This window comes from Castor canadensis, chromosome 1 (assembly GCF_047511655.1).
Source record: "Castor canadensis chromosome 1, mCasCan1.hap1v2, whole genome shotgun sequence".
Lineage (NCBI taxonomy): Eukaryota > Metazoa > Chordata > Mammalia > Rodentia > Castoridae > Castor > Castor canadensis.
The window spans coordinates 173,196,894-173,211,340 of record NC_133386.1 but is presented as its reverse complement, the minus strand read 5'-3'; positions in this window follow the sequence as shown (position 1 = coordinate 173,211,340).

The following is a 14,447-nucleotide window of genomic DNA, read 5'->3' as shown; positions in this document are numbered from 1 at the left end:
ACTGGGTCAATACAGTTGAATTGCAGGGTTGACAGGGAAGAACTGAGAGATAACCAGGTTCTCTGTACTCCACTTAATAGATAAGTGTGATCTATTCCTTGTAAACCCAGGTTATGAATGTGGATTTACATTTATCTCACAAAGGCACATGGAGTTTTGACTTTATATCAGATCTTAGTAGTTGGAAGGATATGACCCTTGAATTACACCTCACTGAACATAAATTCAGAAGCAAACAAATGCCAGACTGACATACCTCCTCCCTCCTCTCTGTTGTTATTCCTTTATTGGCCTGTATATCATACCAATATCATTACCCCAAAACATACTCTAATTAAAATTAATTATATATTAAAATATAATATTCCAAATTTTTTTTTAAATAAAATAGACTGCTTTGATTTTTGGTTTTGGCATTACTGTATTTTGGTGACTGAAATTCACTATATTGGGAAAGAAGAACAATGTCAGATACTAGTTTTCACTTGAAATGAAAAGAACTAATAATCTTGCTCTTTTAGGAAATTGTAAATGAAGATTCATTGTAGTTCTTGGTTTAGGCTATGATTCTATCCTGGAACTATATTGCATTTTATGAAATACAGGCTCAAAGAGGAAAACTTTTCTACAGTGCTTTAGGCTCGATGAGAAGAACGGGTGGATGCAAAGTGTGAAACCAGGTAACAGTATGAATTTATTCCCAAAAATAAGGGTGAAGCCTCCATTCTCCTCAATTCCAAGGTTGTGACTATCCCTGCCCTCTTCCTGGCAAACTCCCCAAATGGGGTTTTTTGGGTGTGGGTGTGGGTGGTTTTCTGTTTGTGTTTGTTTTTAATAAAGCTGCCTCCATTATGGGGCTTTTGAAAGCATTATTAGGAAACTGTGGGTTAACTCATGTCTTTTCTAAAATAGATTCAACTTTCCTGAGTGGGGTATAAAAACTAGTGAGATGTAAATTCTTCATAAAATACCACCTTAATTTTAAAGTTCCAAAAGTGAAATGCTGTTAGTATCAGAATAAGCAATTAAAAAATTACATTCCACCTCTACTTTGAGTAAGCTTCTCGACACTTTATATCTTCTGATCCATTCTGTGAATGACTTCTACACTTGCCACATGTTTTTTTCTTGACATAACCGAGGTTTGAACTCAGGGCCTGACACTTGATAGGCAGGAGCTCTACCAATTGAGCCACTCTCTACCAGCCCATTTTTGTGTTTTAAAACTAAGTTTTGTACTAGCACCAACAGAACCAAGAGTACTTCATACGGTAACAGTTCTGTCTTTAAGGGACTGATGCATGATCATAGGAATTTTATTGGGGGGGGGTAGTTAACTCCCCCAACACCAATGTGACAAGATAACTGGAATAATCAACTTAAAAGGAGGACAGGTTTATTGTAGCTTGAAGTTTCAGAGATTTCAGTCCATGATTATTTGCCCTGGGGCTTTGTACTTGTAGCAGCACAGTGCATCATAGAAGGAGCACATGGAGCTGCACACCTCATGACAGCCAGGAACCTAAGAGACAGGAATATCCCAGTCCTGGGCACACCCCCAGTAACCTAACTTTCCTCCACTAAGCCCACCTCCTAAAGGTTCCACATCCCAATAACACCATTGACTGGGGATCAGGCCTTTAATGTGGATTTTAGGGACCATTTCAGATCCAAACTATAGTAGTCAGGATAGAAATGTGTACATTTTAATATAAAGGTGAGTTTGGTCTTCATAGGCTTTATACTTCTCAAAGTTAAAAATACACACTGAAAAGTAGATTTCAAAATCCTGAAAAATAATTCCTCTCATTCTTTCTACTTTCCCACTTGCCATTCTAACCTAATTGTCAGGGGTTGTGTTTTGGTTTCTTAAAAAAAAAAAAAAAAACCTGCCCCAGAGAGACTGGTTTCTTTATCTTTATGCTAGCTGCATTTCTCCTCAGGTATTGAACCTGGACCTTTATAGATACAGCAGACCTGTTGTATCTATGAAAGTAGGTAGGCTGGGCACCCGTGACTCACGCCTATAATCCTAGCTACTCAGGAGGCAGAGATCAGCAGGACCATGGTTTGAAGCCAACCCAGGCAGACAGTTCACAAAACTCTTACCTTGAAAAAGCCCATCACAAAAAAGGACTCTTGGAGTGGCTCGAGTGGTAAAAGCACCTGCCTAGCAAGTGTGAGGCCCTCAGTTCAAACCCCAGTGCTGCCAAAAAAAAAGTAGCTAGTCACTCCTTTTAGAATAGTTAGAAACTTAAAATTATTTTAGACCTAATTAAATATTCCTTTGGAGCCACCGTGAAAACAGAAAATGAAAGAAAGCCAGTTTTTTTTGTTTGACAACTAGATTAGTAGAGTTAAATTTGATTATTTTTATGCATTTAGGGAAATAATATATACACTGATTCAACTGAAACAAAAGGTTTATGAATCACTTGGTTTTACTACATCCAATGTATTCTGATATTATCTCTTCTGGTTTGCTTTTAATATATAGCTCCAAACATAAATGAGTTTATTAGATTAAATTGCAAGTTGCCTCTTGAGTCAAGACCTGAGGATTTAATTTAATAGCCCAGAAGGCTAGAAAACAAATTCATTCATGCATTCTCATTCTCTCTCTCTCTCTCTCTCTCTCTCTCTCTCTCTCTCTCTCTCTCTCTCTCTCTCTCAATCTCTCTTCTCTAGTCTGTAGGTGCTAGCACTGACCCAGGGACCCAGTCTTCTGGACCCTCCCATCCCTTCCTTGCTCTTGATCCAAGCAGTCTGGCCTGGTCTCGCTGCTTCTACCAATCCCTCCTCTCTTCAGCTGGAGATATCTCATTGTTTAAAAGCCTCATCTTTGCTTCTCCAAGATTCAGGGCCTTTCTCACTCTACCTCTGTAAATTCTTCTCAGAACATAAGCTTTAAAAAAAACAATCCAGATTTACAATCTTTGTTCTGTCATCTTGCCATGTACCTGCCTGCCATGAGGTATGATCTTACCTGTTTTAATGGGGGCAGCCAGGAATAGAGGAGCATGGAAAATGTGTTAATACCTTAAAAATTACTTGCATCATTGCACATTTCCTTAATTAGAATGAGATTTCAATGGGAAAAAAAAACTGTCTTATATGGGAATCTGAGATCTTATTAAAGGATAATTTTGAAACGAGTAATATGGCTCTCATACAGATATCAAAAGAGCATGTGTTAAAGATTTTATTAAATTTTTTTTTTTTTTGGTGGGACTGGGGATTGAACTCAGGTCTTTATGTTTTCAAAGCAGGTGCTTTACCACTTGAGCCACAACTCCAGTCCATTTTTGCTCTGGGTATTTTGTAGATGGGGTTTTGCAAACTATTTGCCCAGACTGGCCTCAAACCGTGATCCTCCCAATCTCAGCCTCCCAAGCAGCTAGGATAACAGGCATGAGCCAGTAGTGCTTGGTCAATTTCATTAAACTCTTAATGAGGGAACCAAGATATAACCAGTTCAATGTAGAAGTTGAAGAATAAACACATAGTCCAGAAATATCAAAATAACTATGCAAATGAAGGCAAAAAGATCTTCTTCCACAGTGTAGAGGAGGAAAGTCAAGAGAAGTGGACATCATTTGCATTCTAGAAACAGAAGTTAACCACTACAAGACCATTTTAAATAAGTTTCCATAGAGCCAGAACCAGATAAAGGATATTCACTACACTAGACAATGCATAGTGTTCAACTAGCAGCACACAGTTCTCCCCACACCCTGTGCTAACAATAATTCAGTGTAATGTGTAGATTATAAATAAATCAATTTCGGGTACCCATTTCAGCCTATAATTGAACTACTCTGTCAGTTGGCAGAAGATGATAGCTACTTTCCGTTTAGTTTTTTGTGGTACTAGAGTTTGAACACAGGACTTTGCACTCGCTAGGCATGTGCTCTACCATTTGAGCTATGCCCCCAGTCCTAAATGACAGTCTTAACAGTTCCTACAAAACTCCAGATGGGAAGACAATGACAAGGCAAAACAAACCCAGTTTAAGAACAGTGTGGCAGTAGGTGGCAGCAAAACTCTACCCCTTAAGAGTGCAGCCTTCAAAAAGAGATTTGTGAAATAGGATTAACCACAAGTCCCTGGGCCTTTAAGGAGTCCATAAATTCCCCTGAGATTATATGCAAAAAGTTGTACTGGATGCATTTTTCTGGGAAGTCAGACCTTAAAATTTTTGCTTTAAACCTGATGAAAGCTATGAAGCACTGAGCCCAAATAATGAAAATCCCTTATCTAAACTGTTGCATTCACAAGTTGGTTGTCAAATAAGCTTCAAGTTAGAAACCCTGAGGAGTTATTAGGGCAAACCATATAAAGCTGCCTTTTTGTAAGGTCAAAAAATAGTTAGGTATTGCCAATTTCATGTGGTTCAGCCTGTGTATTCAGAATCCTGATTGCCTGCAGCCCCATCCCCATCTATTGCAGCTGATGGATACTTGGTCATCTGAGATCAATAGCCTTGGGCAAGTCAAAGTTTAGGGAAATGTACTGTTCCATCCCAACATCTCAACATTTACTTGCCCCCATCTCTACTGCCTATGAACAGTTAGAACCAACATGACATTAGGATCCTCACCAGCACCCAGTTCAGTTGGTTTTCCCAAAGTGTCTAGCCTGAGCACCACAAACCTCAGGATCTCCTGAGGTGCTTACTAGAATGCCTATAAAGGTCTGGGAATGTAGCTAAGGTAAACCACTTGGTTAGCATGCATAAGACTCTGGATCTGATCCCCAGTAAGCCTACCACCAAGCCCTAAGCCCCACACCATACTCCTTGAATTAGACTCAAAGGGGCAGGCTAAGGAATCTGCATTTTAAGGAGGCTCCCTAGACACTTCTGAACCTAAAGAGTAAGTAATCACAGTAGATGGGAGGAGAAAGTGTGAGTGGAGATATATCAGCTATCAAAACGTAACTGTTGAGTTCTCCCATTCAAGTGCAGACTCAGTGCTCTGCTAGCTCCCCAAACTCTGATGCTTTTAGGTTACATGCCTAGGCTTTGATGCTTGATACCCCTGTGGGGACAAACTAGGGGCCTGTGGGACAAATGGGAACCTGCCTGGCCCACAGACTGCACAGCTTCTTATAGACAGAAGCAGCTCCCAGCACTCAGCTGACTCTTGACTGTCCCCTGCCCTCAGCCCACATACAGTGCCAATCTGTACAGTAGGAACTCCAAGATACTCCAGCTAGTTTTCTTCTGAGTTGTGCTGGGGATCATACCCAGTGACCTGAACTTGTGGGCAAATGGTTAGCTGTTGAGCTATACCCCCAGTCTCATGGTGAGAAACTGCTCTTCAACCCTGCCACTACCTGGTCCTGACTGATCACTGAAAGACTACAAGTAATTAAAACCTCTAACCAACAACTTAACCTCAGATGTGAAAATACAAAATCAGAAACACAAGAAACATGAAAAAAATAAGGCAACTTGACTCCCCCAACAGCCAACAATTCCACAACAGTAAACACTGCAATAGGGAAGTGGATGAACTCTCAAAGAATTCAAACTGAAAAGTCTAGAAAAATTGGATAAATTTCTAGATGCATATGGCTTAAAAAATTGAAGCAAGAGTATAAAAACAATTTAAGCCATTATAATGAGTAATGAGATTGAAGCAGTAATAGTCTCCCGACAAAGAAAAGCCCAGGACCAGACAGATTAACTTCTGAATTCTACTAGACCTTTAAAGAAGAGCTAACAACAATGAAGAACTAACACCAATGCTCCTCAAACTATTCCATGATATAGAAAGAGAAGGAACACTACCATATTCATTCTATGAAGTCAGTATTACCCTGACACAAATACCAGATAAAAACATGACAAGAAAATTACAAACCATTCCTTTAATGAATATAGACACAAAAATTCTGAATAAAATACTTGCAAACTGAATTCAGCAATGCATTTAGAAGATTATACACCATGATCAAGCTAGTTCCATTCCAGGGATGCAAGGATGGTTCAACATATGCAAATCAATTAATGTAATAGAACACACAAACAGAATAAAGAACAAAAATTACATGATCATCTCAATAGATGTGGAAGATTTTGACAAAACTCAACATCCCTTTGTAATAAGAGCCCTAAAGGAACTAGAAATCAAAGCAACATAGCTCAACATAATAAACCTATAGCCAACATTGTAGTTAATTGTGGGAAACTAAAAGCACTTCCTCTAAAGCCAGGAATGAGAAGAGGTTGTTCATTCTCTCCACTCTTATTCAATATAGTGCTTGAATTCATAGCCAGACAAATAAAGCAGGAAAAATAAATAAAAGGGTTACAACAGAAAAGGAAGGAGTCCTTTACTTATGATATGTTCCTTTACTTAAAGACCCTAATACTCAACAAGAAAGCTGTTAGATCTTTGGCCAAGTAGCATGATACAAACTCAGCATACAATAATCGGTAGTTTTTCTATAGACCAACAATAAATAGTATGAGAAAGAAATCAATCCCATCCATAATAGCTTAAAAATACCTAGAAATAAACTTAACTAAGGGGATGAAAGACCTCCATAATGAAAAACAGGCTCAGAAAGAGTAAACCAGACTCAGAAAGACAAATATCACATATTTTCTCTTTATGTGTGGAATCTAGACCTGAAAAAAAAGAGAGGAATATAAAAAGGGACTGTTTGGGAGGGGGAACAAGTAGAAGGAGGGAAAGTAGAAGGTGATGGGAGATGAATATGAATATTATATGCATGTATGAGAATGGAATAATGAAACCCACTAAAACTGTATAAAAAGGGGGATATGGAAAAACTATAATAATTAAAATGTTAAAATCATGGCTATGTAAAATAGGAACATGTCCAAGGTTTTGTTCAGCTCATGAATTGCTACTGAACCATTAGGTGGTAAGGCTGATTCCAAGAGCACTTGAGGAGAAGAGTTCATATAATCTGCCAGGAAAAGCATCTTCAAAACAGAAAAAAGAATGTCAGAGTAAGATTACTTGATTACAAATGAAACAGGTTAATGTCCTATATACTAATAAACCCAAAGCCTTTGAGATACCTTTGCTAACCAGGTAGAAAAATACAAATTAACATGTAATTCATAGTATATACATTCTAAATTTTTGTAATTGCAAAATCAAACACAGACACATTCTTCCAGAAAATCAAATAATCCTTGGGTGGAGTTGTTAAATGATTCTCCTATATGAACATTGAATAGACATGCTGTTCAGCTTTTTATCTCATTTCCACATTGTAAATGATTCTTTTTTCACACTGAATACAGCAGAACATGAAATGAATAGATTCCACACATCTAGGGGATAATATTCAGGCTAGAGCAGATAATATTTTAAAACAAGAACCAGTTAATTCAGAGGGAGGAGAAACTGACTGAGATTCAGAATTCCTGCATACACTGCTTAGATTTATTTTAGACACTAGGTCATTCACTTCCTCTCGGTTTTTAAAGAAGTGATTTGTCATCTTCTTAGTTATTTTGCCTAAAAGCTAGCCATTCCTTAATAACTTCTCTTACTTTAAAGTGACAGAGGCCAATAGGAGAAGGGGACCAGGAACTAGAGAAAAGGTTAGCTCAAGAAGAATTAATTTAGAAGGTAACACACATGTACAGGAAAGCAATATGAGTCAACTCCCTATATAGCTATCCTTATCTCAACTAGCAAAAACCCTTGGTCCTTCCTATTATTGCTTATGCTCTCTCTTCAACAAAATTAGAGAGAAGGGCAAAATAGTTTCAGCCTGATAGCGAGGGAGTTGGGGGTGGTGGGGGGAGAGGGATGGGGCGGGATAGGTAAGGGAGGGGCGGAGGAAGGGGGAGAAATGACCCAAACATTGTATGCACATATGAATAAAAGAAAAATAAATTAATAACTTCTCTTAGAAAGTTACCATCGAAGTTTGCTAAGGATTTTAACTTTGTTCTTTTGTTTTTAATCAAAAAAATCCAGGTTCTTTATTTGTTCAAAGATCAAAATATCCTCTGATTTCTATGAAACAGCTGTCCACCTGGGGATTAAACTATGCCCCAAGAAACATGAACTTAGCCAGGTGCTGGTGGCTCACGCCTGTAATCCTAGCTCAGGAGACGGAGATCAGGAGGATCACGGTTCAAAACCAGCCCAGGCAAATAGTTCACAAGACTATCTCAAAAAACCCTTCACAAAAATAAGGCTGGTGGAGTGGCTCAAGGTGGAGGCCCAGAGTTCAAGCTCCAGTACCACAAAAAAAAAAAAAGAAAGAAAAAGAAACATGAACTTAAATGGAAAAACCATGTGTCCCAACTCAACTTCAATGCTTTTCATAAATTCATTTTTGCCTTTGAGGATAATTTAGGAATGGATTCCTCTGTAAGTGAACAAATACCTGAAGTTCAGCAAATTCTTCATTTTAGTTCCTTCTAAATGTTTCAGGTCAAATTAAACTTTAGTAATTTTTTTAAAGTACTCTTTCAAGTAGTTATCTCTAAATGGGATTGCCAATATTTTTTTTCTTGGACTTTTTCATTTCCCCCCCTTTTAAACCAATAATACGTATTTTTATAATTAATTTTTGGTATTGGAGATTAAAACCTTGGCCTCATACATGCTAAGCATGTGCTCTACCACTGAGCTCCACTCCCTGCCCTCGAAATTAACTTTCTCAAGCTTACTTTATGCAATAAATTTACCATTCTTTATTTATAATAACAGCATGTGTCATCTATTGACATGTCATTTATTTATTTATTTATTTATTTATTTATTTATTTATTTATTTATTTATTTTATGGGACTGAGGTGTGAACTCAGGGCTTTGCACTTGCAAAGCAAGTGCTGTACCACTAGAGCTATATCTCCAGCCCATTTTGCTCTAGTTATTTTGGAGATGGGGTCTTGCAAACTATTTATATACAAATATTTGTAGCAGCATTATTCACAACAGTGAGTAGTCCAAATCCCCATCATTGGATGGATGGATAAACAAAATGTGGTATATATACATACAATGGACTACTATTCAGTTTTTATAAGGAAGAGAATTTTAACAAATCTATAATATGGATGAACCTTAAACACATTTTGCCAAGTAAAAATTGCCAATCACAAAAGGGCAACTATTGTATGATTCCACCTACATGAGGTACCTAGAATAGTCAAATTGTAGAGACGATGAGTAAAATGGTGGCTACTAGGGGTTGGGAGAAGGAGAAATGAGGAGTTGGTGTTGGATGGCTGCAGTTTCATTGGAAGAAGAGGAACATGTTCTAGTGATGAATGGTGACCATGGTTTCACAACAATGTGAAAGTACTTAATGCCACAAAACTATACATTCAAAAATAGTTGAAATGTGAAGGTTTATGATACATGTATTTTACCACAATAACAAAAAGGAAAACAGCAAGTTCAAATGTGTAATTCAGTCATTTGGAGGAACTTTCCCAAGGGGTGCAGCCATCACCATGCATCAGTTTGAAATGTTTAGAATGTTTCATCACTGCAATAAGATCTAGGCTGCCCACTTACAGTTCATCCTCATTCCTACCACCAGCCCAGCCTATTACTCATCTGCTTCCTGTCTCTATGAATTTTCCTGCCCTGGACATTTCATATATATGGAATCATGCAATGTGTAGTGTCTTGGGCCTAGCTTCTTTCACTTAGCAAACTGTGTTCACAGTCTCTCCACAATGTAATGCATGTCAGTCATTTGTTTCTTTTTTATTGCCAGATAGAATTCCACCATATGGATAGACTCAGTTTTGTCTTTCCATTCATGTTTGGTGAATGTTTTAGGTTGTTCCCAGTTTTTGACTGTTCTGGATAATGCTTCTTGAACTTTAACACATAAGCTTTTGTGTAGACATGTTTTCATTTCTCTTAGGTAGATACCTAGGAATGGACTTGCTGTGTCATATATGGTGGTTTTAGCTTTGAATTCTGAGACATTGCCAAACTTTGAAAAGTGACTGCATCATTTTACATTTAAACCAACAGTGTACAAGGGTTCACATTTCTTCACATCCTTGCCACATTTGCCATTGTCTGTCTTATTTACTATAGCCATTCTAGTAGATGTAAGTGGTATCTTGTGACTTGGAATTTTCAGTTTGCTGATAGGATGTTGAACAGCTTGTGTTATCAACCATTCACGTATTTTCTTTCATGAAATGTGTATATCTTTTTCCCATTTTTGATTGGGTTGTTTGTCTTCTTAATTATTTTGTGGAGTTCTTTGTAAATTCTGGGTGCAAATCCTCAATCAGATATTTATTTCATTTTCTCTTAATCTGTTTCTGTTGCTTGTCTTTTGTGTTCCTTTTTTGGGGGGAGGACTGGGATTTGAACTCAGGGCTTCATGCTTGCAAAGCAGGCACTGTACACTGCCATATTTCCAATCCATTTTACTCTGATTATTTTGGAGATGGGGTCTCTTGAACTATTTGCCTGGGCTGGCCTCGAACTGTGATCATCCTGATCTCAGCCTCCCAATTTTTGTGTTCTTTTTTTTTTTTTTATAGTGGTATTGTGGTGTGAAATCAGGACCTCACACTTGCCAGGCAGGTGCTCTATCACTTGAGCCACTCCACCCAGCTCAATTTTTGTCTTCTTAATGGTATTTTTGAATTGAAAAACATGTATTTTATTGAAGTCTAATGATTTTTGTGGACCATGGTTTTGTGTTGTATGTAAAAAATCTTTGCTTAACTCAACATCTCAACTATTTTCTCTTAAACTTTTTATTGTTTTACCTCTTACATTAAGCCTATATCTATTTGAGTTAATGCTTGTGCAGGTGAGGGTCTAACTCTGTCTTTTTGCATGTAAGTATCTAATTGTACAACCAGCAGTTGTCCAACTATTTTAAACAATTCTATAATCAGTTGCCTTGCACATTTGTCAAAAAACAACTGATGATAAAAATTTGTTTCTGGTCTCTCAGTTCTGTTCTGTGGTTCTGAATGTCTGTCTTTATGGCAGTGGCATATCATCTTGATTATTGTAGCTGTGATAAGTGTTGAAATAGGTAAATGAAAGTTCACCAATCTTATCTTCCTTTTACAGGTTGTTTTACCTATTCTAGTTGTTTTGCATTTCTATATAAATTTTAGGATCTACTTGTAAATTTCTGCAAAAAACAAGTCTGCTGAAATTCTGATCAGAATTGATTGAATCTATCAGCTTGGAGAGAATTGCCTTTGTTGCTGTACTGAAACTTCTAATCCATGAATTTCAACCGTCTGTCCTCTTATTTGGATGGGCTTTAATTTCCCTCAGAAGCATTTTGTAATTCTCATTGCATAGGGCTTATACTTCTTTTGTTAAATTTATTTTATTTTAATCTTCTTTATGCTGTTATAAGTAGAATTTTAATCTTACTTTCATATTCAGATTGTTTATTTTTATAATATCAGTCTTGTATCCTATAGTCTTGTTATACTTGTTAGTTTTAAGAGGAATTTTTGGTGGATTCCATAGGATTTTCTATAAGATCATTTCATCTTCAAATAAAGAAGTTTTCTTTTTCCTTTCCCATATGTAAACCTTCTATTCATTTTTCTTGCCTAATTGTACTGGTTGTTGAAAACCTCTAGGACTATGTTATACAGAAGAAGCAAACAGGCATCCTTACCATGTTTCTGACTGTTGGAGGAAGCTATTCAGCCTCACCATCATGTATTAGGTTCACTGTAGGTTTTTGCAGATGCCCTTTATCAAGTTGAGGAATATCTCTTTATTCCAAGTTTGTTAAGTTGTTTGGCTTTTTTGCATTAAAAAAAAAATCACAGCCAGACATTGGTGGCTCACCCCTGTAATCCTAGCTACTCAGAAGGTAGAGATCTGGAGGATCATGGTTTGAAGCCAGCCTGGGCAAATAGAACCTATCTTGAAAAAAAATCCTTCACAAAAAAGGGCTGGTGGAGTGGCTGAAAGTGTAGGCCCCGAGTTGAAGCCCCAGTATCTCAAAAAAAAAAAAAAAATCACAAATTAGTGTTGGATTTTCAAAGTTTATTTTTATCAGTTTTTCTTTTTTTCTTTCTTTGGTGGTGGAGTTTGAATTCAGGGCCTCACACTTTGAAATTCGTTTTTAATTTCTATTTATAATAAAGACATCACATGTTCATTTCAGAAAGTTAGGAAAATATAGACAACTTGAAAGAGCAATAAAACACTCATATTTTTGCATACCCAGAGACAGCCTAAGCCTTTTCTGTGCCATATGTGTGTAAGAATGTATGTGTATATATATATATATATATATATATATATATATATATATATATATATGTATGTGTATATATATATTTATATATATATATAAATGCACATATATGTTGTTATATATATGTATATATACTTTGAATATTGCAAGATAGGCATAATTAGCTTCATTTGCAGAAAAGGAAAAGATAGGTTAAGTAACTTGCTAAAGACCACCCAACTAGTTTAGCTGCATCTGTCTGATTGCAGTGATAGTAGAGTGATAGAGAAGACAGTGGGTGAGGTTTAAATCCAAAATAGTAGCCTCTGGTTTCTCTGTGGAGTTAGCTTCAGGCTTTATACCCATGGATCTCTGGTGGCAGGATTTGGGACTGAGCCTCATGGCTCTCACAAAATGGGGGGAATCCCACAGAGAAGATTTCCCTCATGTGCAACAACTTCCCTGTGGTTCTTAGGGGCCACCTGGTAAGCTCTTGTCTTAACTCTTTTTGGTAATTTAGATAACAATTTTTAGAGTGAGGAAAAGTTTACAACAGTGGTTAAAAGCAGGGCCCCGGGAGCTGGACTGTCTGGGTTCATGCTCTGGTGCTATCACTTATTAAAGTCTGTGGCCTTGGACAGTTTACCCTGTCTGTGTCTCTGTTTCTTCATGTGTAAAATGTAAATAGTAATGTGTACTCTGCTAGGCTAGGAGTTTTAAATGAAATAATAGAGAGGAAGGAGTATACCAGCACCTGGACATAATAAAACCCTATCATTATAATTACTTGCTACAGAATTATCCTTGGGGTCTCAGAAGCTTGGATGCCACATAAGGTGCATGGATTCTCTCTACAACATCCGGGCTATCCACCACCACAGCACATCACGCCTACAGCTTCAACCTGTTTCCTCTGTAGGCGTTTCCAGTTGTACCTGCTCTGGTAGTAAGAGGAGTGGCGATTGACGGCAATACTCCTGAGAGAAAGCACACTTCTTTTAGCTCAAGGGTACAGGGTGTCATTTTAGGAAGTGCCTCAAATTTGTGGTTTCCACCATATTCCCCCTCCCACCCTGAAGATGGATGCATTTGCCTCCCACTCTCTTGGGACTCTGAAACCCCTTCTACATGAGCCTGCTACCTGCCTCTCCTTCCAGGCATCTTTATATCTTGAGGAAGGGCCAGGGCTAGAGGCTGCTTGGGAAGGATGATCCAGGTTTTTCTGCTATGGCTCCCACTCACACCCACGTGCATGGATTCAGACTAGAATAGTCTCCTTTTCCCTGAGGACCACTGAATCTCCCTTTCCCACTCCAAAGTGAGGTTTTAACAGAGGCTGACATATGGAACCATGTAGGATGGCACTCCTCAGCAATAGAAGGTAGACCAGGATGAATAGTGAGTTTCGGACCAGGCCATTTGGATACTTGGAAATTTAGATTAAGAAATGTAAAGAAACTAGTCTGTGGTCTGTGAACTGGAAAGTGTCTTAGACTTGGGTTGGGGTAGCCTTTGGGGGCTCACGTGTACAGAAGAGTAGAGCAATTTGCACAGAAGTGTGTGTGTGCATGTGTGCATGCATAAGGGAGAGTCAGACAGACTGCTATAGTTTTTAATGGTTTCCAGTCTAGATTTTCAGGCAGTCCTGAAGAATTCCCACCCTTGGGTTAAATAACAGTCTTGTGCCCTCAGATCCTCTCCAACTAGTTCAAGCAAGCATACCACAGGTAGCTTGGTACTTAAAAAATAGAGCAGTGTTTAAAAACTCTCTGGCAAGAAATCACAGAGAACTGGGTTTGAATCCTGTCTCTACCATCTCCTAATTGTGTGACCTTAGGCAAGGCTCTCTAAGCTTCAATTTCCTTATCTAGTAAAATTGGGATGATAAAATTTACTTCATAAAATTTCTTGAAGAACACAAAACAACTCATGAGAAATACTGATGGTGGTGCTTGGCATATTTTGATGACTAATAAATGATTTGTGTATTATATTCATATCTTCCTTTTGAACTGACATTTTATCATTATGAAATTATGCTTTAATTAGCAACACCAAGTTTCTTTTGCTAGCATTTATTTTGCGTGGTATATCTTTTTTCCATCCTTTTTATTTTCAATCCTCTGCTTTCTGGTATTTAAAGGGTAACTCTTATAAGAAGCATATTATTATTTTTCTAATCTTGTCTCATTTTTATTCATTGTCTTATTTAGTCCACTTACATTTAATGTAATTGCTGATAGAG